At 36.9% G+C, this 25,855-nt stretch overlaps 1 long non-coding RNA gene across 5 annotated transcripts in view; it reads left to right on the forward strand.

Annotated features, from left to right (window-relative positions):
• LOC112661005 (uncharacterized) overlaps positions 1 to 25,855 on the forward strand; it is a 40,382-nt gene that overhangs the window by 10,576 nt on the left and 3,951 nt on the right. The window contains exons 2-5 of one of the 5 annotated variants that reach the window (XR_007405096.1): positions 1,032 to 1,169; positions 1,569 to 1,663; positions 2,210 to 2,454; positions 13,701 to 14,398. This is a non-coding gene — a long non-coding RNA (uncharacterized LOC112661005). Of the gene's footprint in view, positions 1 to 1,031; positions 1,170 to 1,568; positions 1,664 to 2,209; positions 2,455 to 13,700; positions 14,399 to 16,865; positions 17,449 to 23,227; positions 25,542 to 25,855 lie in introns of those variants that run through there. The other 4 variants (XR_007405097.1, XR_003137368.3, XR_003137369.3 and 1 more) reach the window with 4 other exon arrangements.

Consider the following 25,855-nt stretch of genomic DNA (forward strand, 5'->3'; position numbering starts at 1 on the left):
TGCACCACACTCCTGCAGCCAGATGACGCCTTAAGGCAGCAACAACCAGACCCCTATCATTATGCTTGGCAAATGGGACATATGGCCATTCGGGGGATGAGAAATTGCTTTTTCTCAATAGGAGAGAGAGGCAGATAAAGCTTTATAGCAATATAAAATGTGTTACTTTCCCACACAAATAGTTAATTATATTGAAATTCTCTTTACAATGCTTACTTCAAAAATTCAAAATAGATTTGCTTTTAATATGGTTGAAATGACAATGTGCTGTATTGGTCCATGACTTCTCTAATGGAAAAAATTCTGATTTTATATCTTAAAATTTGAGTGAAATTTAATTTTGTCTTGTTCTTTATAACTCACTCTAAATATTACATTTAGTTAATTCTTTGCTCTGAGAGCCTTAGGTTGGCATCTATAGGCAACCTCAAATTCTCAACCAGGGAAAGGTCTTACAGCAGATGAGAAATCTGAACTTAAAAGATTTCTTGTCACTTTAAGCACAGCCATCATCAGCAGACCATGCATAAAAATATAAAAGGGTATCACTCTACCTGTAAAGAATTTAAGCATTTCCACCATCTAAAATAAAGAAAAGCTACACAAAGGAGAGCCCAGGCTTCTCGAAAGGGACAGCAATCATTTGGCTTTAAGTGACAAGGATAATTTACATCAGTTTACAGATTAACCACCAAGATGACAAACATGAAGCCAGTCAGTATTTGACGTGGGGATATTATTAAATAACTGTCATCTTGTAGTATGTTTAAATTAGTTAATTTGTTTCAATTCATTAATTTTTAAATTAATCAGTTCTATATGTTCTTTTTGCATAGAACTGGAAGGATTTTCCTGTAGCTCAACATTGCCCTCCTATGGACTAAAAGCCATAATATGGCATCTCGGATATTTAAAAAAGAAATAAGAAAATTATACTCCTATAGCACAGGTTTTAAAATAAACAGTCTCAGAAATCTCAACAGCAGCATCACTAATGTGATCATTTCATATTTGAACTCCTCCTCCCATAGATCAGTTCTGCCCTGGAGAGATTTCGCAACTCTAGACTACCGTATGGTCTTATGGTGGGCAATTATTAGAAATGAGCAACATCATGAAAAATCAGTTATTTCACTGAATCTGGCCAGCAATTACAAGGACATTCCAAGGTGATTTTGCCTACAAGTACACGTATTTTCTAAGCTAACAATTTATACAAGCTGATAGATTTCTGGGAGGTATGATAAGCTTAAAAATAAAGGATACTTTCCACCAACTAGGATAAGAATAAAAGTGCTTGCCAGTTTTGTAGTCTAGGCTGTCCAAGAGAAATAAGCCCGATTCTGTGAGGAACTCAACTAGACCTCTGGACTGAATTTGTGTGAGTGAGAGAGTCCAGTGATTGGATAGGCTAGAAAAAACCAGTGAGTCATCAGATGGGATCAAGCTGGATCAAGAAAAAAAAATGGGAGGGGGTAGGAAGATGATATTTTTAAAATAAAAACCACTGAATTACACTCTCCTTTTTTGAAATTACCACATTAATGAAATGTTTTATGCACATGCAGATGATGGTGGGAAAAGTGGTCCAACAGCAGTCACCTTTATACAAAAAAAGGAATATTGAAAGGAATATTCCTAAGTCGTTATAAAATAATTACAAGTAAGTCCAGGATAAGTTGTTTTAACCTCTATGAGTCTCAGTTTTCTCATCTATGAAATAGTATTTTCATTCCTATTTTGCAAGTATAAGGGTATAGATAAGAAATAAACAAGGCAAAGTCCCTCACTTAGGACATATATTGGTACAGAGTAGCCGTTTGATAAAGGGCAGATGATTAATAAAAAGTATTCATAATTGTCATCTTATATTTTAGAATTTATCATGCCCCTTTACATATATCAATTAATTTTATTTTATTAAATATAGTACCATTATTATAGTCACTACTCAGTGGCATAGCTTCCTTAGAGTCCTCAGAGTAGAGAACAGGGAGGCCAATCTAGCTTGGGAAATTTTAAAGAACTTATGAGAGCAAGCAACAGATTCATCATCTCAAATGCAACTCACAAGAGCATAAGCTTTAACCAAAGCATTATTATGAAAACCCACCCTCATAATTGATCATAATTGACTAAATTTCCTTTTTTTTTTTTTTTTTACTAAATCTCTTCTAATCACCTTTACAAATCTGCGTTGCAAAAAAAGTGGCAGGAGCCGTTTGCAAGAGAAGCTGGAGAAATGAGTCCAACTTTCATCTCCAGGTCAAAGTATTTGTTTTCAGGAGTCTTTTCTGGAAATTATGTATTTTTCCTCTGTGTTTTTGGTGTGCCAGGATATGAAGCTTCAGCCACTCACTCTTGAAAGACTTCTTTACTTAACAGGCTCCAATCATCTTGGTCCCAAGGACTATTTATGCCATATGCATCTTCTTCAATATCTATTATGTTTAGGTAAGTCAAATACTATCTGTAAGCAAAGACCAGGAAAGTATAGGTTCCAATTATTTAATTATGCTACAATCACAGAAAGGAGTTGAGTAAGTTTTCTGAGGCAAAAGAAAACCCAGTATGTTACTTGCATTACTCACCATAGGTAAATTCAAAATATTAGTTGGTATCAACCATCTATAAGGACACTATCAAAGAAAACAGAAAGGGAATGTAAGCCAAAACATAAAATGGTTTGAAATAACAAGAGTCAGTATTTAATTATTGCTAACTAAGGTACTGTTCTAAGTCTTTCATGTGAATTGACACATTTAATCACTACAGCAAACCTATGAAATATGTTATGCACATTTTAGAAGTCTGGAAACTGTTCCACAAAGGATAGGTTCCTTACTCAAGATAACACATGTGTTAAGTAGGTATACTCATGTTAAAACCAAAGATACAGGCACCTAGGTGGTTCAGTTGGAAAGTGTCTGACTCTTGATTCTGGCTCAGGTCACGATCTTAGGGTCCTGAGAACCAGCCCACAGTCAGGCTCAGCGCTAAGCCCACTTGAGATTCTCTCTCTGCCCCTCCTCCAACTCATGCATGCACACATGTGTGCTTTATCACTTTCTCTTAAAAGGAAAAAAAGGCATTGCCAATATTCAAATCAAAATGTCCAATTCCAGAAGCTTACCACTTAACCACTCCCTGGAACTGCCTTTTTAAATTGTTGAAATTATTAAATAATTAAACTTTATTTTTTTCCTCGCAAGATACTCTACAATCAGATATCCTTGTACCAGTTAGGAGACCTAGTAAGATTTATTTAATGTGTCTCCTTCTACGAGGTAAAGCTCTAAGCCAATGTAATTAGGCTTGTACCTTATCAAGATACGAGGCAATGAAAAATCATGTCTTCTGCTCAGAGGAGAGAGGCTTCTGAAAAGTTTGTTTTCTCTTGATGGGTATAGTCTTTGTGGGAGCAATATGGAATGCCTGACCCTGAGTCACAGACCATCTTGTTTTGGATGACATTGCATTGTCCCTGATGAGATGCTGTTTGGGATCCAAATCTACTCTACTCATCTCTCTGAGACAAGAAAAGATAACTCTATGTCCCTGAGCCACAGCAAGAGGACATCACTTTCAGCAGGAACAGAAATCAATCCTTGTTCCACAGGAAAGAATGCCTGCCCCCTAAAATTAATGTATGCTAGGATAAAGACAATGAAAAGATTATAGTTAGTGGCACTTTCTTTTTTGTTTAGAACACCCAAATACAGTGGCCTTTTTTTTCTTTCAGTAAGTGCCTGATGTAAAAGTAATTAATTTAGTTGACCCTTTTGTTTGGGGATGGAACAATTTACATGAGCTGCTGGAAAACTCATCAAGCTGGCCTGGAAGGTGTTCTGGAACACCTTTAAAATGAGTCTCCCTAACAAAATGCTTAAGTGGAATGGGACTTGTCAGGGGTCAGACTTATTATTTTTAGAACTGTCTTTCCACAAGGAGAAAGTTAGGGTCAGTTATAGCATACATAAATGAGAATAAAATGAGACTCATATTTGTTCAAAAGAAAAAGAGTTAACATTAGAAAACAGCCTTTGTAAATCCTGAAGATCTGAGAGCCAGCCTCTCATGGAGGAACTTTAAACCCTATCAGAAACTTAACCAATGTTAATATAAATTTCTTATTAAAGACAATTATTGATGTCTGAACAGTAATGAGGATTAATCAACTATAATCAAGAGTCTGGTTCAGGAAGAGAGCACATTGCCAGAGAAGGAAACAAGGCAGTAAATTAGAATAGTAAAATTCAGGTCCCGTTAGCTTTGAAAAAGACACATCTATTTCAAAGATCAGCAAAGGACTGAATTATAGGGGGAAGGGAAATGGATGGTACCCAGATATCACAAGGAAAGAATTGCATAGTAATGAAAAGGAAGACTGAAAATCGTCATCTATCTCAGAAGAGGAAACGGTCAGTTTTCACAATGCCTCAGAGTATCACCATTCAGAAACAGAGAAAAGCCAACTAAAAGGTTTGAGCCTCCCACACATTTATTTTAAAAGTTCCCACAAGATTCATGATCCTACACACTAAATGTGCCTCCAGAGACCAACTTTCTATCATGGCCATGTAGATAGATTCCTTCTAGAAGGCAAATTCGAAAAAAGTTAACAGAAAACTTTTCGTCTTCAATAATACTTGATATAACTTCACAATTTCAATTAGATATATAAATGCTGCGGGATGCATGGTCTGGTTAAAAAGAAAATGAAACAAATTAAATATGCCAATGGGCCTAAACTTAACAGGAAACATGGAAAATTTTTCGGAAACAGGCCCCAAGTACCTGCCTTGCCTCTTTGTTTCCTTGTTCTCCTCCCCGTCACTCAGGGAGATGGGAAGTGGAGAGGGTAGAGGCAGACAGTGTGAGGGAGGAGAAGGGGCATGGAAAAGGTGGAGACATTACTGGGGATGAAAGGAAGAATGAGGAACAAAAGCAGGAAGTGTATATTGGGTAGAAACTGGGGGCAGAGGAAGAGAAGTAGATGAGAAATGAGGATGGAATAAGGAAAAAGCCTACTGATCTGTTATTTCCCTAAAGGATTAGATCATTAGGGGAACTACCTGAGCTGGAGTTGGTTAAGTTTTCAAGCAAGGTCATTGTAAGTTTTAAAGTTGCATGCCTTGTAGTTCAAAAAAAGAATCAATTCTAAAGAAAAGAGACAGCCAATTTTTTTAAAAGTATATCATCTTGTTATGAGGATGTGGTGGTTAAAGAGAAGGTCAGTGTCTTCAAAAGATGTGGAAAGATACATGGTATAGAAAGTCTGCCACCCACAAGGAAAGTCTGGAGAACAAATTTCTGGTTATGGTCGTTAAGTCTGGTCTTGTACTAAGGTTTTCCAGCTTATTTGCCAGGCTGCTGAAATGGCAATATAAATAAGGTGTAATTATTGGTTTGCCATTGAGAATTACAGACTCTCTGAGATGAAAGGAAAGCATCAGAGAAATCACAAGCCTAAAATCCCGTAGATCACAAACCGATGTGTGTACTGAGGTCATGGTGTGAGTGTATGGAGGGGGCCCAGTGGGTAGCGTGGCGCACACCAAAGGTGTGTCTGAGTAGGAGGGACAGGCCGCACCATTTAACTCCAGCTGGTTTGACATGTGAGAACCCAGGCTCTACAAGGCCAGATCTTCTCATTTCTCCCGAGAAACTGGAAACAGAAATTTATATGTAAAATACCCTAGTTTTCTTTTCGTATTTGCTTATTTATTTTAATAGATTGCTTTTAGAGCAGTTTTGTGTTCATGACAAAACTGAACAGAAGGCACAGGGATTTCCCATACACCCCCACACCTGTATAGCTTCAAATCATGTTTGTCTGATTCCAAATGCCATGTTATTTCCCATATGTCAAGTGACCTCTCAATTCCAAATGCCCACCAACAACTTTTTTTAATTAATAAACTTTTTTAGACCAATTTTAGATAAATGGCAACTGAGCAGAAATGGAGTTGAAAGTAAGAGTTCTGTGTGTCCTCCTCCCCCACTCATGCCTAGCCTCCCTCACTACCAACATCGCCCACCAGAGTGATACATTTGTTACAACTGATAAACTGACATTAATTCATCATTACCCACCAGACTCCACAGTTCACACTGAGGTTCAGTCTTGGTGTTGTGCATTCTCTAGGCTTGGATGGATGCGTAATGACCTACTGTAGAGTATCGTACAGAGAAGTTTCACTGACAAAATCCTGTGCTCTATTTATTCATCCTTCCCTCCCTCCAACCCGGACAACCACTGATCTTTTTATTGTCTCCGTAGTTGTGCCTTTTCCAGAATGTCATCTATGTCCATAACATACCGTATGTAGCCTTTTTAGATATCAGCTTCTTTCCTCTGGTGATATGTGTTTAAGATTCCTCTATGTCTTTTTGTGGCTTCATTGCTCATTTCTTTTTAGCACTAAATGATATTTCATTTCCTGGATGGGCTGCAGTTTATGTATCCATTCACCTACTGAAGGGCATCTTGGTTGCTTCCAAATGTGGGCAATTATAAATAAAGCTGCTTAAATATCTATGTGTAGGTTTTTGTGTGGACGTGTCTTCAACTCCTTTGGGTCAATACCAAGGAGTCCAATTGCTGGATGGTATGGTAAGAATATATTAGGTTTTGTGAGGAACCACCAAACTCTCTTCCAGATTGGCTGAGTGAATTTGCATCCCACCAGCAATGACTGAGTAGTCCTGTGACTCCACATCCTCAACAGCATTTAGTGTTGTCAGTGTTTTGGATTTTGGCCATTCTTGTAGGTGAATAGAGGTATCCCCTTGTTGTTGTGAGGACTTTTTAAATGCTCAGGAATCTTTGGGACACCTGGGTGACTCAGTCAGTTAAGAGTCCAATTCTTGATTTCAGCTCAGGTCCTGATCTCAGGGTCGCGAGAGTGAGCCTCGTGTCGGGCTCCACAGTCAGTGGGGAGCCTGCTTGAGATTCTCTCTCTCCCTCTTTCTCTGCCCCACCCTCATGCTCTCTAAATAAATCAATACTAAATAAATAAATAAATAAATAAATAAATAAATAAATAAATAAATAAATAAAGTAAATCTTTTCTAAAAAATAAATGCTCAAGAATCTTTGCTTAAAAGCAAGAAGGAAGGAAGGGTGGGCAGGAGGGAGGTAGAGAGGAAGGAAGAGCACCATGTGAATCAAATAAATTACATTTATGGGGCACTAGAGCTCTGATCCCATGCAGCGTTTCAGAGACAAGGAGATAAAGAGCTTGATCCACGAGAAGGGAAGAGCTTGATCAAGATCACATAGTTACTGGAAGAGCAGAGACTATCTTAGGATGCAGGTTTCCTTTTTCCTAGCTCGGTGTTTGGCTGGTCTGTACAGATTCAGATATTTTCACAAATTCACACTGAAATTCTTATGTTGCTTCAGAGCTGGCAGTGACCTTGCTTGTGTGCTTCCCTTAACTTAGCAGTTTGGTTAAAAAGCTTCCAGATAAACTCCAGCTCCACAGCCAATGTTGCTCTGGTCCATCAAGTAAATCATCTCTTAGTCTGGGAGGCAAGTTGGAAAAAAAGGTTAAACAGGATGTTTTATGGAGGTTCTGAGTTAGAGTCAGTGCAATTGAATCCTTCACTCTGGGCTGAACCTAATGTTTTGGAATCTATGTCTTTTCTTTCCTTCCACTAAGCATTTCCAGTGTGTTGGTGCTGAGATGAATATAAAAGCCATTCCAGGAATAAGTATTCAACAGAAGTTTTAGTTTAGGGTTTTTTTTTTTGTTTTTTTTTTTTAAGACTCTGACTTATGCAGGTAAACTTTGGAGACAAAGATTCTGTGAAAGAAACAAAGTTCTAAGTAGTTAGAAGCATAAAGATGGTACATAAAATGATTATATATATATATATTTTAATATTTTATCTATTAGAGACAGAGAGAGAGAGAGGCAGAGAGGCAGAGACACAGGCAGAGGGAGAAACAGGCTCCATTCAAGGATCCCGATGTGGGACTCCGTCCCGGGTCTCCAGGATCAGACTCTGGGCTGAAGGCGGCACTAAACCGCTGGGCCCCCCAGGCTGCCCTAAAATGATGATTATAAAAGCCCAAAGGTACAAAAATATGACAAAACATGAGAGGGAAAAGTTGCCTACTCAGAATGAATAGGAAGTTAATGCTATTAGGAGTGATATTATTTTATTAAATTATAAATATGACTCCAAAGCTATTTTTTAGGAAAGAGATCCTTCAATACACTTCAATGATATACAGGAAAAAGAAATTTTAAGGCACTATTTGAAAAGTAATTATGTAAAATAAGTGTCTACAACTTATAGCTCCTTCACTGTCAAAACTCACTCTTACAATCACTCAGCACCACATGTGTCTGTTTTTTTCACTCTAAAATTGGCTCTGCACAGAAGCTTAGTAGATTTCTAGAGATTCTCACATAATCATGATTATTTTAGGAATCACAAGTACAGGGAATTATAAATATTTATATCATTTCTTCTTTTATACCAAAGATGTTTACTATTTTAATGTATGAGAGATTTGAGGAAGGCAGTATTTTACAATAATGGAAAAGACTTGGTGATCCCTGGAACCCAGAGCATTATTTTCCTCTGGGTAACTGATGTGGTTACTGTCATTCGAAGCCTTCCTTCAAGGACCTATAGATTTTGATAAAAGCAATACAGAGCTACACATAAATGGGAAATTCTTTCATGAGCATTCAACCAATAGAATTTAATAAGTCATAGTTCCTGTGTTTTGTATTTCTTTTATCCAAATCTTCAGAGTTGTCTGCTATTGTTGACAGCTTTAGTCAACAAAACAAACATTTTGGGTGGGAGGAGATGCATTGTGTTGACCATTAAAATTGAAGAAGGGAGGAAAATAAAGGTCAAGGTAATTTGGGTTTGAATTATTTTTCTCTACCACTATTAGTAAAGACATAACTTTCCAATAATCAAATTTGTTTCCAGAAATAGCATTACAAATTCAGAATACCTTTTATCATACCTCTGTAGCAGTCTTTTCTTTCTTCTTTGCTTTTCTATTGAGTGGCCTGGGGCCAGGCTGTGTGGGAACAACAGAACCTGGTAGGATAACTATAAACATGGGGCCTTCCCCTTAGTTGAGAGATTTGATCCCCAATCTCATAATTCCTTGGATTGTGTCATTACCCTGAACCCATGGAGACTGCTTTATCTCATGATTTAATAATCTTCTTAGGGTCAGAAGAGGGGAGCGGTGGTTCTCATCTAACCCCATGCTGGGAAATACTACCTTTATCCTGAAGATTCCTCCATTTATCTTTTTTTAGGCAAAGCCTCTCTCTTGAACTTAGGCTCATATATCTAACTGCCTTAAAGGTACCTCAAATTCAGCATATCCCAATGAGCTCATTATCCTCCCCTGAATACAAACATGCTTTTGTCCCAGGAGACAGAACCATCCATCCAATTAATTGTCCAAGACAAAAATCTGGTTTTAAGTATTGGCTCTTCTCTCTCATCCTTTTTCCTGTATCCAATGAATTATGCATTTTTGTTTTGTTCAGCATGCCCATTTGCTTATAATCTGCCAAACCTTCTACATATTCATATTGAAGGGCACCATCATATGTTTCCTGGGTTGTTGCCATTTCTTCTTAACTGGGATCTGCTTCTCCATTTTTAAAACCCCCCTACAACTAATTCATTTCTGTAGGCAGAATGACCTTTAAAAAATGTAATGTGGATTCACTCATCTGCTGAAACACCTCAGTAATTCCCCATTGCTCTTAAGGTAAAGTCTAGGACATACATAGCTTACAAGGTCTATGTGATTGCCCTTAGCAAGTCTTCAGCATCCTTTGAACTATTTTTCCCCATTCTACTTCATTCAGTCCCTCCCCTTGATCTAAATTATCTAATTTATCATTCTTCACAACTCAGCCTAGATAAAACTTCTCTTGAAAACTTCCCTTGATATTTTGTATGTGTCTTACTAGCATACTAGATTTCCCTTATCTTAAAACTTATAATACTCCAATGCAATTATATATTCCTTTATTCAAAAGAGGTTTATTGAGTGTCCACTATATTCCAAGAACTATTCTAGATACTCTTAGTAGTAACCCAAACAAACAAGTTCTCTTTCTCATGGGTTATATTTCAATGGAAAACTATTAACAAATAAATAGATGTCAGAGGGTGGTAAGTGCCATGAAAAGGAACAAGATACAGTGTAATTGGAGCAAGAATAAATTTGTAATTCATTGTAATTAGGGAAGGCTTCTCTGATAAGCCAGCAGAGTAGTAGACATGAAAATGAGAGAGCACGTCATAAGGATTTCTGAGAATAGTTGTGGGTGTGCTGGCTTAATCACAACCTGAAATTAAACTACGTAAGGATAGGGACCTGGTTTTTGGTTTTTGTTTTCTAACTGCTAAATTCCTATCCTTAAAATGGGTTTGGTATGGGGTATGCATTCCATAAGTAACTGATATTTGATTAATAAATGTATAAATGAATTTCTGGTTTCATGATTTGTAAAGGGCCTCAGGCATTTTTGGTGATTTCTGAGCCACCACCAATGATTCTATGATCTCATTTGTTTAATAAGAAACAATGTGAATAGGGAATGAGGAATTGTTCACTCCAGAAAAGTGTACTCTGAAACAATTATCAATAAGATAAAACAATTCTTTTTCACTGGACAAACCAGTTGGGGAATTACTTACTTGACAAATTTCACCTCTTCAAGGTCTAGATGTCTGTGGCCTTGTATCCAAGATAAATTGACTCTGCTTTGTTTGCAGAGACTCCTTGTGATAGCCTAATCACTTCTTTGTAACTACAATGAAGTAGAGACAATTACCTTCAGGCCACAGTGACTGCAAAGTCTAGATAGGGGCTTGCAAACTGTCCTCACAAACTAGATCTCGCTTTGTTCAATGTTGGCCTATAGAGCGATAAAAGAAAATTAATTACCAACTAATAAAAATGAGATAATTTTACTTATATTTGGCTTTCTGTTTTTTAAAAAATAACAAAAATTATAATATTGAACCACACAGGGACAGCTTTCTGGCACTGCATTAGCTGGCTGGCACTGAGTGGCTGCTGTGCTCTAGGATGGCTGCGTGCTCATCTGAGACCCCATTTCAGCAAGTGATCTAATTAGCATTATATTAGGAAAGGGTTGTAGACAACCCAGAAATTCTCTTTCTTAAAAATAAATAGTGAAAAAAAAAAAAGAATCAGTATTGTCTGGGGGGAGAAAATAAACCTCAACCCATATCTCAGACCATACAGAATAATTAGTTTGAGATGAATCATAGACTGAAATGTAAAAACTAAAATTATAAGTTTCTGGAAGAAAGCATAAGAGAATATTTTCATAAACTAGGGCTCGGCAAAACTTTTCTAGGCAGAATCTAAAATGATTCTAAGCTATTTAAAATAGAGTATTTTTAACTATCAACTATTGAAACATTAAAAATTAATGCAATATACTTTATAAAAATTTTAAAATTTTGTTCATTAAAATTTTAAATTTCTGCTCATTAGGCTACCACAATTGTTCTATTCACTAATAAATTAAATAGGAAAGTCACGGATTGAAAGAAAATATTTACTCTACATATAAGTAACACTAACTCAATAAGAAGAATATAACCCAATTTAAAAATGGGCAAAAGGCTTTTACAGGAACTTCACAAAGAAAGAAACACAAATGACCAAAGAACACATAAAGAAAAGATGTTCAACATCTTTAGTCATTGGAGAAAGGCAAATTAAAGTCACAATGAGAAAGTATTACATATCTACCAGAATGGCTAACATAAAGAAGACTAATACCACCAAATATTAGTAAGGATCTGGAACAACTGAAATTCTCATACATTACTAGTGTATAAATTGGTAAATTGGTTTGAAAGTTAGTCTGGCAATTTTTTATACAATTGAACATGGACCTATTCTGTGATATAGAAATTCCATTTCTGGGTATTTACCCAAGAAAAATGAAAAATACATCTCCACAAAACAATGTACAAAAATGTTTCTAGCAGCTTTATTCTTAGTGGCTAAAAACTGAAGATAATCAAATGTCCATCAGCTGTGAATAAAGAAATCATGATGTATTCATACAATAGACTACTCTTCAGTAGCTGGTAGTATTCAGCGATTGACTAGGAAGGATTTCTGTGGTGATGAAAATGTTTTATATCTAAATTATATGAGTATATGTAAATATCCAAGCTCTATAAATTTTATATTTAAATCTATGGATTTCACTGTATATTAATTTTACGTCAATTAAATCTTTTTCTTTTTGTATTACCGAAAAATATTCTATTCAGTTAACTAAATGCAATTACCTCTACCAAGCCCCAAATTAAACATAAATGCCCAGTAAGTAAATGTTTAAAGAAAACAACCGTGTTGGGCAGCCTGGGTGGCTCAGTGGTTTAGTGCAGCCTTTGGCCCAGGGCCAGATCCTGGAGACCCAGGATCGAGTCCCGTGTCGGGCTCCCTGCATGGAGCCTGCTTCTCCCTCTGCCTGTACCTGTGCCTCTCTCCCCCTCTCTGTGGATCTCTCATGATTAAATAAATAAAATCTTCAAAAAAAAAAAAAAAAAGAAAGAAGAAAGAAAGAAGAAAGAAAGAAGAAAGAAAGAAAGAAAGAAAGAGAAAGAAAACAACCGTGTTGTTAGTATCACTGTCTCATATATCAATTTAACTAATAAACATCTTAGTGAACTTTGATTAAACTAGTATGTTGCTTTCATAACCTTATACTTGGTACATGTTCGCTGTGTAGGAAACCAGACTCTGACAGGTCCAGGGGTTACCGCAGCTGAACACAGCTTCAAAAACGTCCAAGCAGAATTCCTCCTTCAGCAGCAGAGGGCCTGAGGAGCTAGGGAAACCACATGCTTTTGCTAAACATCAGAAGTTCTGCCTCCATTAATATTTCTTTTTTTTTTTTTTTTTTTTTTTAAATTTATTTATTCATGATAGTCACACGGGGAGAGAGAGAGAGAGAGAGACAGAGACACAGGCAGAGGGAGAAGCAGGCTCCAAGCACCGGGAGCCCGATGTGGGATTCGATCCCGAGTCTCCAGGATCACGCCCTGGGCCAAAGGCAGGCGCCAAACCGCTGCGCCACCCAGGGATCCCTCCATTAATATTTCTAATCCACAAAACCCCACTCTTCCCTTCCCAATTGGCAGAAGTTGACAGAAAATAATCAGGATCCCTCAGTCACTGTCCATGTGAAAACTCACCAAGTACACTCCCCTCGGTGTCTTTGTCCATTTGGGCCGATCTAACAAAATACGAACAACCGGGTGGCTCATAAGCAACAAACATTTATTTCTCACGGCCCTGGAAACAGGGAAGCCCGAGATCAGGGTGCTAGCAGATTCAGTGTCTGGTGAGAGCCTGGTTCTTAGCCGGCTGTCTTTGCCCTGTGCCTTCCCTGTTGTCTCTTCAGCATTTTGCAAGGGGACTAATATCATTCAGAGGCTCCATCCTCAATGACCTCATCACCTTGCAAAGGCCCCACCAACAAATAATATTACACGGGAGGTTAGCTTTTAACCTACAAATTTTGGGGACACACAAATATTCAGTCAATAGCACCCAATTAGAGATTTCCTTGGGATTTTCCTACTGTTTTCTAAAAAGGGTACAGTCTCCCCTAGCCTCACGCAGATTTCTGATTCCTCAGGAAACCTCTGGAATAAACTAGACTTGAAGTACACTGCACTTTTCCTTGGCTGCCCTGGAGAGTGACCATAACAGCTCCGACTCCTCACGCCTGGCTTTCTGAGGCAGCCGCTTTCTGAAACAGCTTGTGTCTCCTGTCACAGATGATTACCTTTCGGACAAGGATTTCAGACTAAAACTAAATGAGATTTTAAAAAGAGTTATGAAATGATTTTGTTAAAAAAAAAAATCTCTATATTGACTACCCAAAGAAAATACAATCTTTTCTTGCTGACTCTAATTCTCAGACACTAAATGATAAATAGAGGTACAATTTTACTGGAATCCAGGGCATCTCCACAATCTTTTAAAATTCCATTTTCCCACAATATACATTTTTCCTCCAGAGGTCAGTAGTCTAGGGTTGATATGATGTCCCACCCAGGGAAGGTTGAGAAATTGAATATTTCCACTTTCCAGCTCTGATAGTGGCAGGAGATGAGATATTTGAATGGCTCCTAGACAGCCAAAGTTTATACCTGCTCATGATCTGACATTCTGGGTGGCTTGATGATGACACAAAGTCGGCACCAAAACTTGCAATCTTAAATGAAATTCTTCCATACGAATATGGAATACATTAGCCTTTTGTCAGATAGCCTCTCCCCAAAGCTTTGGCTCTTACTAAGATGAAGTATGTATATTGTTTAAATAAAAATAAAGTGGTGTGTTTGCAGAGTGCCTTAAGATAGTGTTCATCAAATGCTGTTCTTTAGAAAGTACAGTCAATCTCTCAATAACACAAGCCAGATGTTAGTCAGATGCTAGATATAGCTAGACTTGACCCCAAATGTGACTTTGCTGTTGCTGTGGTTAAGTCTGAATTACTGTTCTCAATGCTTTATTTATCCTAGGCTTGTAAACTAGTAAGTCATGGTAGTCTGTACTCTCAAAATGCATCCATGGAAAACCCCAGTATTGTCTGCGTGGCACAGACTACGAGCGTTTGGGACTGATAAATTTCTCTAGGGAGAAGTAGTGGTGAATTAGGGCCGTAATTAGAACTGGATTATAATGTGATAAAATGCATAATGATTACCTTTTTAAAAGATGATTCTTGATCGATGTTCAGGTCTTCAGTAAATATAAGTCCCTCTACTGGCTACCTTTTAAAGTATACATACAAATCAACAGACTGACATTTTAATGACCCTTTTCTAGAATTAGATCTCTTTGTAGTGAATTTGAGGTTTTTCAGTAGATTCATAAATTAACATCCATACTTTAACTTCAAAATATCAAATTCTTCTAACGCTATACTGTCTCCATTTTTTAAATATTGATTCTGCTTAAATTTTTTGTTTCTAGAAACTTTTACACAAAAACTTAAAGTGGAAGAGAAAAATGATTTTTAATTGTGTCCATTTTTGACCATTAAAGATGGGAAACACATAGGAGTACAACAAGAAAAATGAGGTTACATACATAAAACTTACTATTGTGTTATGTTCCTAAATTCTTAAAATTATTTTTTAACTGAAAGAAGCAGGGGTTGTAAATAAGGATTCAGATCACACTTTTCTAAACACCTGGGCTTTATCTCTACTATAAAAAATAGTACAAGTACACAGCTTGGATTTTCATGGCAGGACCAGATTCTAAGAGGATCTTCTAATTACTCTCACATTATAGACCATAGTTTGAAAAATAAAGCCTTGAATGAAACTTCAGAAAGATAGCCAAATATACATTGTTTTGTGTCTAAGCCTCATGTTTCCCCAAATATCTTTTCTTTCTATAGCTACATATCTGTCACTGAGTAAGGATTTCAGTTTGATAAGTAATTAAAAGGAGGAGTAGGGATCCCTGGGTGGCGCAGCGGTTTGGCGCCTGCCTTTGGCCCAGGGCGCGATCCTGGAGATCCGGGATCGAATCCCACGTCAGGCTTCCGGTGCATGGAGCCTGCTTCTCCCTCTGCCTGTGTCTCTGCCTCTCTCTCTCTCACTGTGTGCCTATCATAAATAAATAAAAATAAAAAAAAAAAAGGAGGAGTAAAGGTTTTGCCAAAGCTTATAACACTCTTAGAGTCATGTTAAAGATATCATAGAGAAGAGTTTTCTAGAATGTGCTTATAAATACAGTTCTGTATTTATTTCTGTTTAAAAGATCTATAGCAAAGAAAATAACTGAATAATAATCTATTCAATTATTTCTTGGGAGTTCAAATGTACAGTAACCTCTCAGAGACTCTAGTAGAGTCCCTCCTGCTGTAGGGATACCTGTTTAGCTTTGTTAAACATGGGTTCCCGGGAATGCATGGGGGGCTCAGTGGTCAAGCGTCTGCCTTTGGCCCAGGTTCTGATCCTGGGGCCCTGGGATCAAGTTCCGCATCCAGTTCCCCACGGGGAGCCTGCTTCTCCCTCTACCCATGTCTCTGCCTCTCTCTATGTCCTTCATGAATAAATAAGTAAAATCTTTTTTAAAAAATGGGTTCAACTTTTCAGGCACTGTAATATTTATTAACATGGCCATATATGCTTAGGGAATCGCCAAAAGTGATAAAGTTGAAATAGAATAAAATGTTTTCAAATTGCATATAAGTATTAGAAGGTCAATATATCACTGTCATCACAGTCATAAGGTACTTTACAGTTTACGAGACACTTTCAAATATGCCATTTCGTTTTATTTCTATAAATATCGTAAGCATTAGAAAGGGCAAGTATCAATCACATCCACCTTGAAGATCAAATAACTAAAGTTTACAAAACTTAACTGAGGGTTCCAGGTCTGGTGTAGATGAAGTAAGCAACTCCACTCTATCTCACCAACTGAATACAACCAAAAGAATGTGTGGAGTGAATGCTCTATGACAATTCTAAGTAAATAGGAGCAGGTTACTTGGGGAAGAAAACCAAAACACAAAGTACAAGAAATCAGTGGAAAGTTTCCTTGTTTTGTTCTTTTTCCACCCATATCTTTTGTCTTTGAGTCAGCACAAGTCCCAGAATAGAATAGTGTAGCAGGCATGGACAAAAAGAGCTGCAAGAGAAATTCTTCCCCCCCACCTTTTTTTTTTTTTTTTTTTTTTTTTTTTTTGGTCTTTGTACTGGAAAGTGGAGCCTCTAAAAGGAGGAGAAGTTGTGGGGGGAATTTCATGCTCTTTTTTTCTTTCTCTCTCTCTCAGCTTTATCTCCAGCAAGCCACACTCCTGAAGCTGCAACTGTGTGGTAGGGCAGCAATGGAAACAAGGGAGATACTCAAAGGGAGGAGAATCCTTCTCTCTAATCAGAGAAACTGTGAAGGACCAAGGAGGAAAATCTTCATTTTTACCTTCCATCTTCCTGCCATTTGCATCTGGAAGCAGAAGCAGGCACAGGACATATATTCAGTGTAAGGAGGCTAGCAGGGGACTAGGAAGGAGGAACCCTGGGAGCCAGTCTAGGGAGACAGTGTAGAAAGGAAAGGACCCCAAAACTTTTCATATGAACCTTTTGGGTCCATCCTGAGCTAAGTAGTAGATCTGACCTAAACAGTATATGAAAAGCCTTGAGAACTGAAGTAAGAGGCAGACAACCACCCAAGCCTCAGATTGGCCTCCAGATGGGACACATGCAGGAGAATGCTGAATAACATAGTAAAAGTTTTAAAAACTGTATAGACATTTGAACCACAGTTCACATAAGCATTCAAAACTTTGCAGCCAGTACCTAACTGGCTCAACTACCTGCTAAAGCAAAAAAAAAAAAAAAAAAAAAAAGACAACAAAACATTCTCCATAGGATTTAATAAGGACCCAGGCCCTCATAACTTAATATTCAATATGCCTAGCATTCAACTCCAAATTATTCAACTTATAAAAGAATCAAGAAAATCTGAAACATTGCCAATGGAAAAGAAATCAACAGCTATCAATTAATATGATCCATATGATAACTTATCAAAGACTCTAAAGAAGCCTTCATAAAATGCTCAAAAATGTACAACATTCTTAAAATAAATGGAAAGATAGAAAGTTGTATTAGAGAAATAGAAGTTTTAAAGGGGAACCAAATAAATTTTAGAACTGAAAAATATAACCACTAACTTTTTTTTTTTTAAATTCACTGAATGAACTACACAGCAGAATGGAGACCATAGAGGAAAAAGTTAATGAACCTGGAGATCGATCAATAGAAATTATCCAGTTTGGACAATAGAGAGGGAAAAGTTTAAAGAAAAAATGAACAGTCTTAAGACCGAGGACAATATAAAAAGGTCTAACATTTGTGTCATTAGAGTTCTAGAAAAAGAAGAGAAAGGTAGCTGTGCAGAAAAAAAATATATTTAGAGAAATTATGCCTGAAAACTTTCCAAATTTGGATAAAGAAATAAACTTACAGAGTCAAGAAGCTAGCAAACCCCAAACAGGATAAACTAATAGATAGATAGATAGATAGATAGATAGATAGATAGATAGATAGATAATAGATAGATAATTTTTTTAAAATTCACACGCTTCATAATCCAAGTAACAAAAATCAAAGATAAAGAAAAATCTTGAGAGCAGTCAAAGAAAAATAATGTATTACATATAGAGGAATAACTATTTAAATGGCTGCAGATTTGTCATCACAAAGAAAGCAGTTGAGCGAAAATGATGTACTAAAAGATCTGTCAACCTAGACTTCTCTATCCAGTAAAAATAACTGTTATTCACAAAATAAAATGAAATAAAGACATCATCAAATGAACGAAAAACTAAAGAGATTCATTACCAGCAGAAACCTGCTATAAAAGAATTGCAAAAGGCGTTTCTTTAAGTGAAAGGAAAAAGATACCGGAAGGAAACAGAACTTTGGGAATAAAAGAAAAGCAACGCAAATGGCAAAAGTCTGCATAAATAGAGTGTACATTCTTTAAATAGTTGAAAGTAAAAATTGTAACATTGGGGTAGCCCCCATGGCGCAGCAGTTTAGTGCTGCCTTCGGCCCAGGGCCTGATCCTGGAGACCTGGGATCGAGTCCCACGTTGGGCTCCCTGCATGGAGCCTGCTTCTCCCTCTGCCTGTGTCTCTGCTTCTCTCTTTCTCTCTTTGTCTCTATGAATAAATAAATAAAATCTTTAAAAATAATTATAACATTGGTAAGTTGTTCAATAAACATAAAGTTAATGAATATTATAATCAAAACATAAAGGGAGATTTGGTGGTAAGATTTCTACATTCAACTAGGAAGAGTCAAATATTATAAGAAGACTCTGAAAACTTAAGCATGAGTATTGTAATACTTGGAGCAAGACTGGGAAAATATTTAAAAGGATATATTCAAAATTTAATTGATAAATTAAAATGAGATACTTAAAATATTTAATTAACCCCAAAGAAGGTGCAAACAAAGGGGACAAAAGAAAACAAACAATAAAATAGTAGACCTAACTCTAAACATATCAATAACTACTTTTAAGATAAATGGTTTAAATATACCAATTAAAAGAATTGTCAGATTGAGAAGAGGGAAACAAATATATGAGATCTATAAGAAACCCACTTTAAATATAATGATACAAGTAACAAAAAAGGATAGTAAAAGCCATAAGATACTAATAGACTAATCAGAGGAAAACTGGACTGGTTATATTATTATCAAAGTAAACTCTGAAGCTAGGAAGATTTGCAGAAATAATGAGATCTTACATCATGATAAAAAGGTCAATACATCAGCAAAACGTAACAATGCTAAATATATGCAACTAACAACCGAGCTTCAAAATACATGAGGCAAAAATGGGTATAACTGACCAAAAAAAGCATGTGAAACCACAACTGTACTTGGAGATTTCAAAACTCCGTTCTCAATCATCAATAGAACTAGTAGATAAAAAATCATAAGGTATAGAAGTGAATGACACCATGAAACAATTGGGCCAAGAGAACACTTCACCCAGCAACAGCAGAGCACTCATTCTTTTCATGCTTACGTGAAACATTCACCTTAAGAGACCACATCACGGATCATAGCACAAACCTTAACAGGCTTAAAAGAATAGTAATCATAAAAAAATGTACTCTGACCATAAACGTATTATATACTTACCACATAATATAGCCATCCCACTCTTAGCTATTACTCTAGAGAAATGTAAACTTGCAGTTATGCAAAACATGTACATAAATATTTATAGGAGTTTTATTCATAGTCGCCTAAAACTAGAAGCAACCCAAATGACCTTAGAAAAGCAAATGGGTTAAAAAACTGTAATTCATCCTTACAGGGGATGACTACTCAGCAATAAAAAGGAACTATTTATATACAAAACGCTATTGATGAATCCCAAAGGCATTATACCGAGGGAAAGAAGCCAATCTCTAAAGGTTACGTGCTGTATGATTCCACTTACACAACAATCTAGAAAAGGCAAAAACTACGTGAAAGGAAAAGAGATTGGTTGGTGCCAACATTTAGAAGCAGGGAGAGGTTTTAAGTCCAAAAGGGCGACTAAAGGGAATTGTTTGGTGTGATGCCGCTATTCCATATTCCAATTATGATAGTGGTGGTTACAGGAATTTACACATATGTTAAAACTTACAGAATTATACATCGAAACCAGAAAAGGTTAAAAAAAACAACAACAAACCTTTAACTGAGTTGCCCAAGATTACGTGACGTTTATGTGGTGAGTCAAAAGAAAAAGCAGATGCATTTGTACTGGGCCCTCAAACATCTGTTGAAAGAAATGAATTGATAAGTGAAACAGCACTCTACTGTCAAAATAATAATTTGGCAATACATTGATTCATTGTAAAAACTGAAATCACAATTTTTAATGTATTGAAGTAACACTTTATACCTTTCAACAATTTTACCAGCTTCAACAATCTCTGCCACGACTTTGCAGTTCCTCCTCGTAAAGGTTCCACATGTATTTCTCCACCCCTCAGTCTGGATTCAGCCACTGACTTGCTTTGGCAGAAGTCTAAGACAGAAGTTACGATGTGCTGGTTTGAAACCTAGACCCTGAAAGGCCTTCTGTGTTTCCATTTGCCCTCTTATGCCCCTATGCGTGCCACAAAGAACACATGCTGGGATTAGCCCACTAGGCCTGGGAGGGAAATAAGATATTTGTAGAGAAAATCCCATTAAACTGGGCCCAGGGGACTCACAGATCCATGAATCTTTTGCGTGGCAAAGGCTAACAGGTATCTTTCTAAAGCACAAACTGATCCCTAGTCCCTGACAGGATCCCAGTCTTAGGATAAGAGCAATGAAAATCAAGATATCTAAGAAGGTACTCAGACAGAAGGAACAAAACAAATCCAGTTCTAGCAAATGGAGTATATGATTTCTCCACAGGCTTAAAATGAAACTTGATTAACAGATCTGAAAGGAAAAAAAAAATCAAAGCAAAATAAGCATCAATGTTAACTTGCTACTTGATCTACTTGGGGCCCCCTGAAGCATTAGAATTAGATTAGAATTGAGTTAAAATCAAGCAAGACTGAATCTTTAGGTGAAGGCCTAATAAATACAGAAATAGAAAAAAAAATAAAAGGATGGGTCGCTGGGGAGAGAGAGAGAAATGCCTTTATGGGCAATATAAAGAGGCCACTACACAGATAAGCATTGTGTTTCTTCTCTTGACTTGGCTATCAAGGGAGCGTAACGTAAGTTTTATGTGTAATTACTGTAAACTTCTCAGCACTTCCTACAAATATTTTTGACCTTTCTTATCTTCAATTTAAGTTGTTAACACTATTGCTTCAGATAAAACCAGAAACCAAAACAAAACTGTATCCCTTCGGAGTCTCTGTAATTCATCTCACAGATAGGTATGACATGTTATAAATACCTGTATGATCCTTTAGCCTATGAACTAATGCCTTCAAAGTTGTACATCATCATCATCAACGGTGTACTCACTGTACCCAGAACAACGGGGATGCTACATGAGGGCTGCTCCTTGCTTTTCAAATAAAGGGCCAGTAACGTTGACTTTTGTGAAATTCTCATTCACTACACTGTAATATTCAGGCAATCTTAACAAGTTTGAAAAAAAAAAAATGCCTTTGCCAAATGCCCCAGAGATGCAAATTTGAGTAATTACAGTTGTTCCTCTTAACTCTTACTCAATACTGTGGTTAATTTCAGATGTGTCAGACTGAAAGTTTTCTGCTGCCAAACTTTCTAAAAAGAACGCTCCTTCTAACAGCTGAAAGATATCAAAAGTCAAAGGAATAAAGAGTAGTTTAATTTGGATAGGCCTTACAACCCAGTGTTTTAGATAGACAGCCAACTAGCATAGCATTAATGCTTGTTTTATTTGGAAAGACCTCGAATTTGGAAAACCGTTTTTTTTTCTCCTACGCTTACTGGGCCATGTCATTTGCTATTGATCATCATCCAAGTTTATTCGTACATTATGATGGTAGGATGCTTTTATACACAATATAAATTACATTGTATATAAATTCATTAAGATAAGAAATACTTTTCAATACTAAATTGAAATGAATTAATCTTTATACTTTTTAAAATCCTTTCCAAACTTTTCTAAACATTTTATGGTCATCAATAGCAATTTTAATATTCTAATTTAGTTGAAAATTGGCCTTATAAAATTACATTTGGAAATTATGGGAATCCTATTATTAGAGATAATTACACTGGAACAGAACAAAAATCTGATATTTACATTCAAATTTTTAAAATTGCATTTACACATAGGTTGAGAGAAACCTCATTTAAGAGCAAAACACATGCTTGTTACATATTAGAATCACGGAAGCCCTTTTAAAGAACACCTGTATGTGGGCCTTACCTTCAGAGATTCTGGCTTATTTGGTTAGAACCAGAACATTAGGCATCAGTATTTTTTATTTTATTTCTTTTTAAATATTTATTTATTTATTTATTTGAGAGAGAGAGAGAGAGAGAGAGAGAGAGAGAGAGAGGAGAGGAAGAGGGAGGATCTCCTCCAGCAGACTCCAAGTGTGGAGCCAGATTCAGTGCTTGATCTCACAACCCTGAGATCATGACCTGAACTGAAATCAAGAATTGGATGCTTAACCAATTGAGACACCCAGATGTTCCATGCATCAGTATTTTTTTAAAAGCTTCACCAGCTGATTTTAATTTGCAACCTGGTTTGAAAACCACTGATCTAGTATTTTCTGTTAAGTCACTGTGATATGACCCCTATAAAAACAGATAAAAATCTTCGGTGTTCTTTCAAGAAGTACAGTGACCAGACCAAAGGAGGCAAGCAGGACCACTGGTGCAGTCTATGTCCTACTCAGATGACACACGGGGAAGTGTGATGTTAAGAGAAAGAAGCAGGGAGTCACAGAGGACAAGATGATGAGATGGTTGCGAAAACCTAAAATGTTTACTTTGGAGAGCAGACTTCGGAAAATTACAATCTATTTGCATTGCTAACACATGGAAAAGGCATTGAACTTAGTCTGTGTTCCTCCAGAAAGCAGAACTAGAGCCAACAGGAAGAGGTTAAGAGAGTAACTAGTATAAGCTCAAGATACGGAAAATTCTGATAATAAAAGCATTTCATCCACAGATGAGCAACCTGCAAAATTCTCAAGAAGAGGCCAAGTGATCTGTCATCAACATGGGAAGGAGGTTGAACTAAGGGAAGATCTTTCTCATTGTACTAATAACCTAAGAGAACATCATGAAATTTCTCAAACTGTGTTCTCATGTGTTGGGAGTTAAAGCAGAAGAAGCAATTGACTGTGGGAACTTGACCAGAATCAAAGTTGTCTAAAATGATGAACTGTTTTTCTGCGTGATCACACTAGGTCCAACAGGGCTGCCTTAGCACCGGTCAAGTCTCTGGATGTAACAACCTAGGGAAAAGTTGGTAATTTTCATCTAATCCAGAAATCTTTAGATTTCATTTAGATTGCCATTTTGATGATTGATGAGACATTTTTCAATTAACACTGTTCCACTAATTAACTGAAAGCCTCATACAGTAACCTAAGCATAGGTTATAAGTATTGTGTGGTGATAGAAATAACATCTAAAAGAAAAATTATTTGATTATTTGATGACACTATTAAAGCACAGTAAGGCAAGCCTTATTCAGGACCATTGCAATAGGTGTAGGCACCACTGCAGGGGGATGTTGCAAGTGAAGGGCCTGGAACACAGCCCGGGCAGTGGGAATTTATAGCTGGTGGAGCAGGGTGGAGGTCAGCTGGAGGTGGAGTTTACCTAAGAGGTAACATCAGGGGAAAGCGGGACTTCTGGCTAAGGCAGAAGGATTCTTGCTGAAGGCAGGCCAGAGTGATCAAACATCACCTGGGGGTGGTGGAAGACGAGGATCCTGGTCAGGAGTCAAGAGTGATTAGATATCAAGCATTGCAGGGTGGTGGTGGGACTTCCTTTACAAGGAAGGGCATAGATATGGGACTAGGAGAAGGTTCAGGAGCCTGACTGAGGTTTGGCCAAGAATCTCCATCACCTTCAAGGGTTGAGCTAGATCATCTTCCCTACCTTTGCTGCATATTAGATGCATCTAGGAAGCTTTTAAAAATAACTGATGTACTCCCTTCACCCCTAGAGAATGAAATTTAACAGATCTATGTGAGCATCACAGCATTAAATGCTTTTATTAAAACCCTAGGTGATTCCAATAGGAGTCCAAGGTGGAGAAACCACTAAATGACTTAATCTCTAAGGTATTTCTCTAAAATGTCAGGATTCTATGCTTAGTCTCATTTAACTACAAACAAGTATATAGTTTGCTTAAAAAAATAAATAAATTAGGATAATTGTAGCCATACTCAGCACTCTTTTTTAGAAGGTTTTACAGAATATGGTAGGCCTTTGGGGCCTACCAAAGGGGTAGTTTGGGGTGGACTTTCTAAAAAGTTTTGCAAATTACCCAGATGGAGTTATTGAAAGCTTGCTCATCATTTTGGGTGATAAGAACCAGGAGAAGAATCACAAAATTAACTTCTGTGACAGAATCAGCGGTCACAAAGATTGCACAGCTAAAACTGGAATTTAAAACTAATAAATAAAATTTAATAGTATTCTATACTTGGCTCAATGAAAACGAGAAAGTAAGTAGTATAAAGTGAAACCATGGCTCAACAGCTTCCAGCAGGAAGGAAAACAAAATTTTGCTGGACTGTAAGTTGTCAGCAGTATAATACAGTTTGTCACTCCGCACCAAATGCAATTTGATATCAAATTGTAGTAACAAAAATCTAAAATATGAGTGCTCTTCACTTTGTTTCTATACTACTAATACCTCACCTATTCAGATCTGGGCACCACCATGGATATGTTGACACGTGTCCATGGACATATTGACAAATCTTTCCAAGTGGAAAGGAGAGTGCCTGCAGTGATGGTAACACTTTGTAAAATCAGCAAACCACACTGAGCAGGAAGGAGGCCCAAAGGGGGCCATACAAGGACTAGTAAAGAACATGATATATTTTAAGTGTGGAAAAGATAATATGGTGAAGTGAAGGGGGTGGAGAGGAGAGAGGGAATGTTGGTGATTACTGATTTAAATATTTGCAAGATAAGCCTGTATCAAAGGGCATTTTTTTCATATCATTCCCAATACAAACTTTAAGCAGAAATTACAAAAGACAGATTTTAGCAAGGGATTATAATGAAAGGATAGTATTTAAGTCAGTCTGCAATTTCAGGTAAAATGATGGGCATGTAACAGATACCTAGCAAACATTCACTAAACAAAGTTTTCAAGTGCAATCTGGATAATCATCAACCAAGGAAGCTTGAAAGGGATTTATTTAGGGTGAGAGCAGAGCAGAGATTGAATGACTTAGCTTTTAAAACTACTTTCAATCCTGAGATTCTATTGCAAATTAAATCACTAAACCTTACAATAACTCTAGGTTTTTATTATTTTATTTTATTTTTTTTGGTTTTTATTATTTTAAAATCAATACATACCTAAATCTATTTCTCCAAACAAAATATGTATCATTTTCTCAAACATGTGATTGGTTTTATCAGGTAAAAATAAGCTACCTTGCAAGTCTTTCTCCCACACATGTGTTGTGGGCCTGACACCTGTCAAGGCAAACTCCTTTCCAAATAGTGACTCAGGACCCAGACATCTCAATATATATGCTTTAAGGGTCCCTACTCGGGGTTCTAACATGGTTGGCCTTGGGAGTGATCCACATCGCTTCTGCTC

This window comes from Canis lupus, chromosome 23, assembly GCF_003254725.2.
Source record: "Canis lupus dingo isolate Sandy chromosome 23, ASM325472v2, whole genome shotgun sequence".
Classification (NCBI taxonomy): Eukaryota; Metazoa; Chordata; class Mammalia; order Carnivora; family Canidae; genus Canis; species Canis lupus.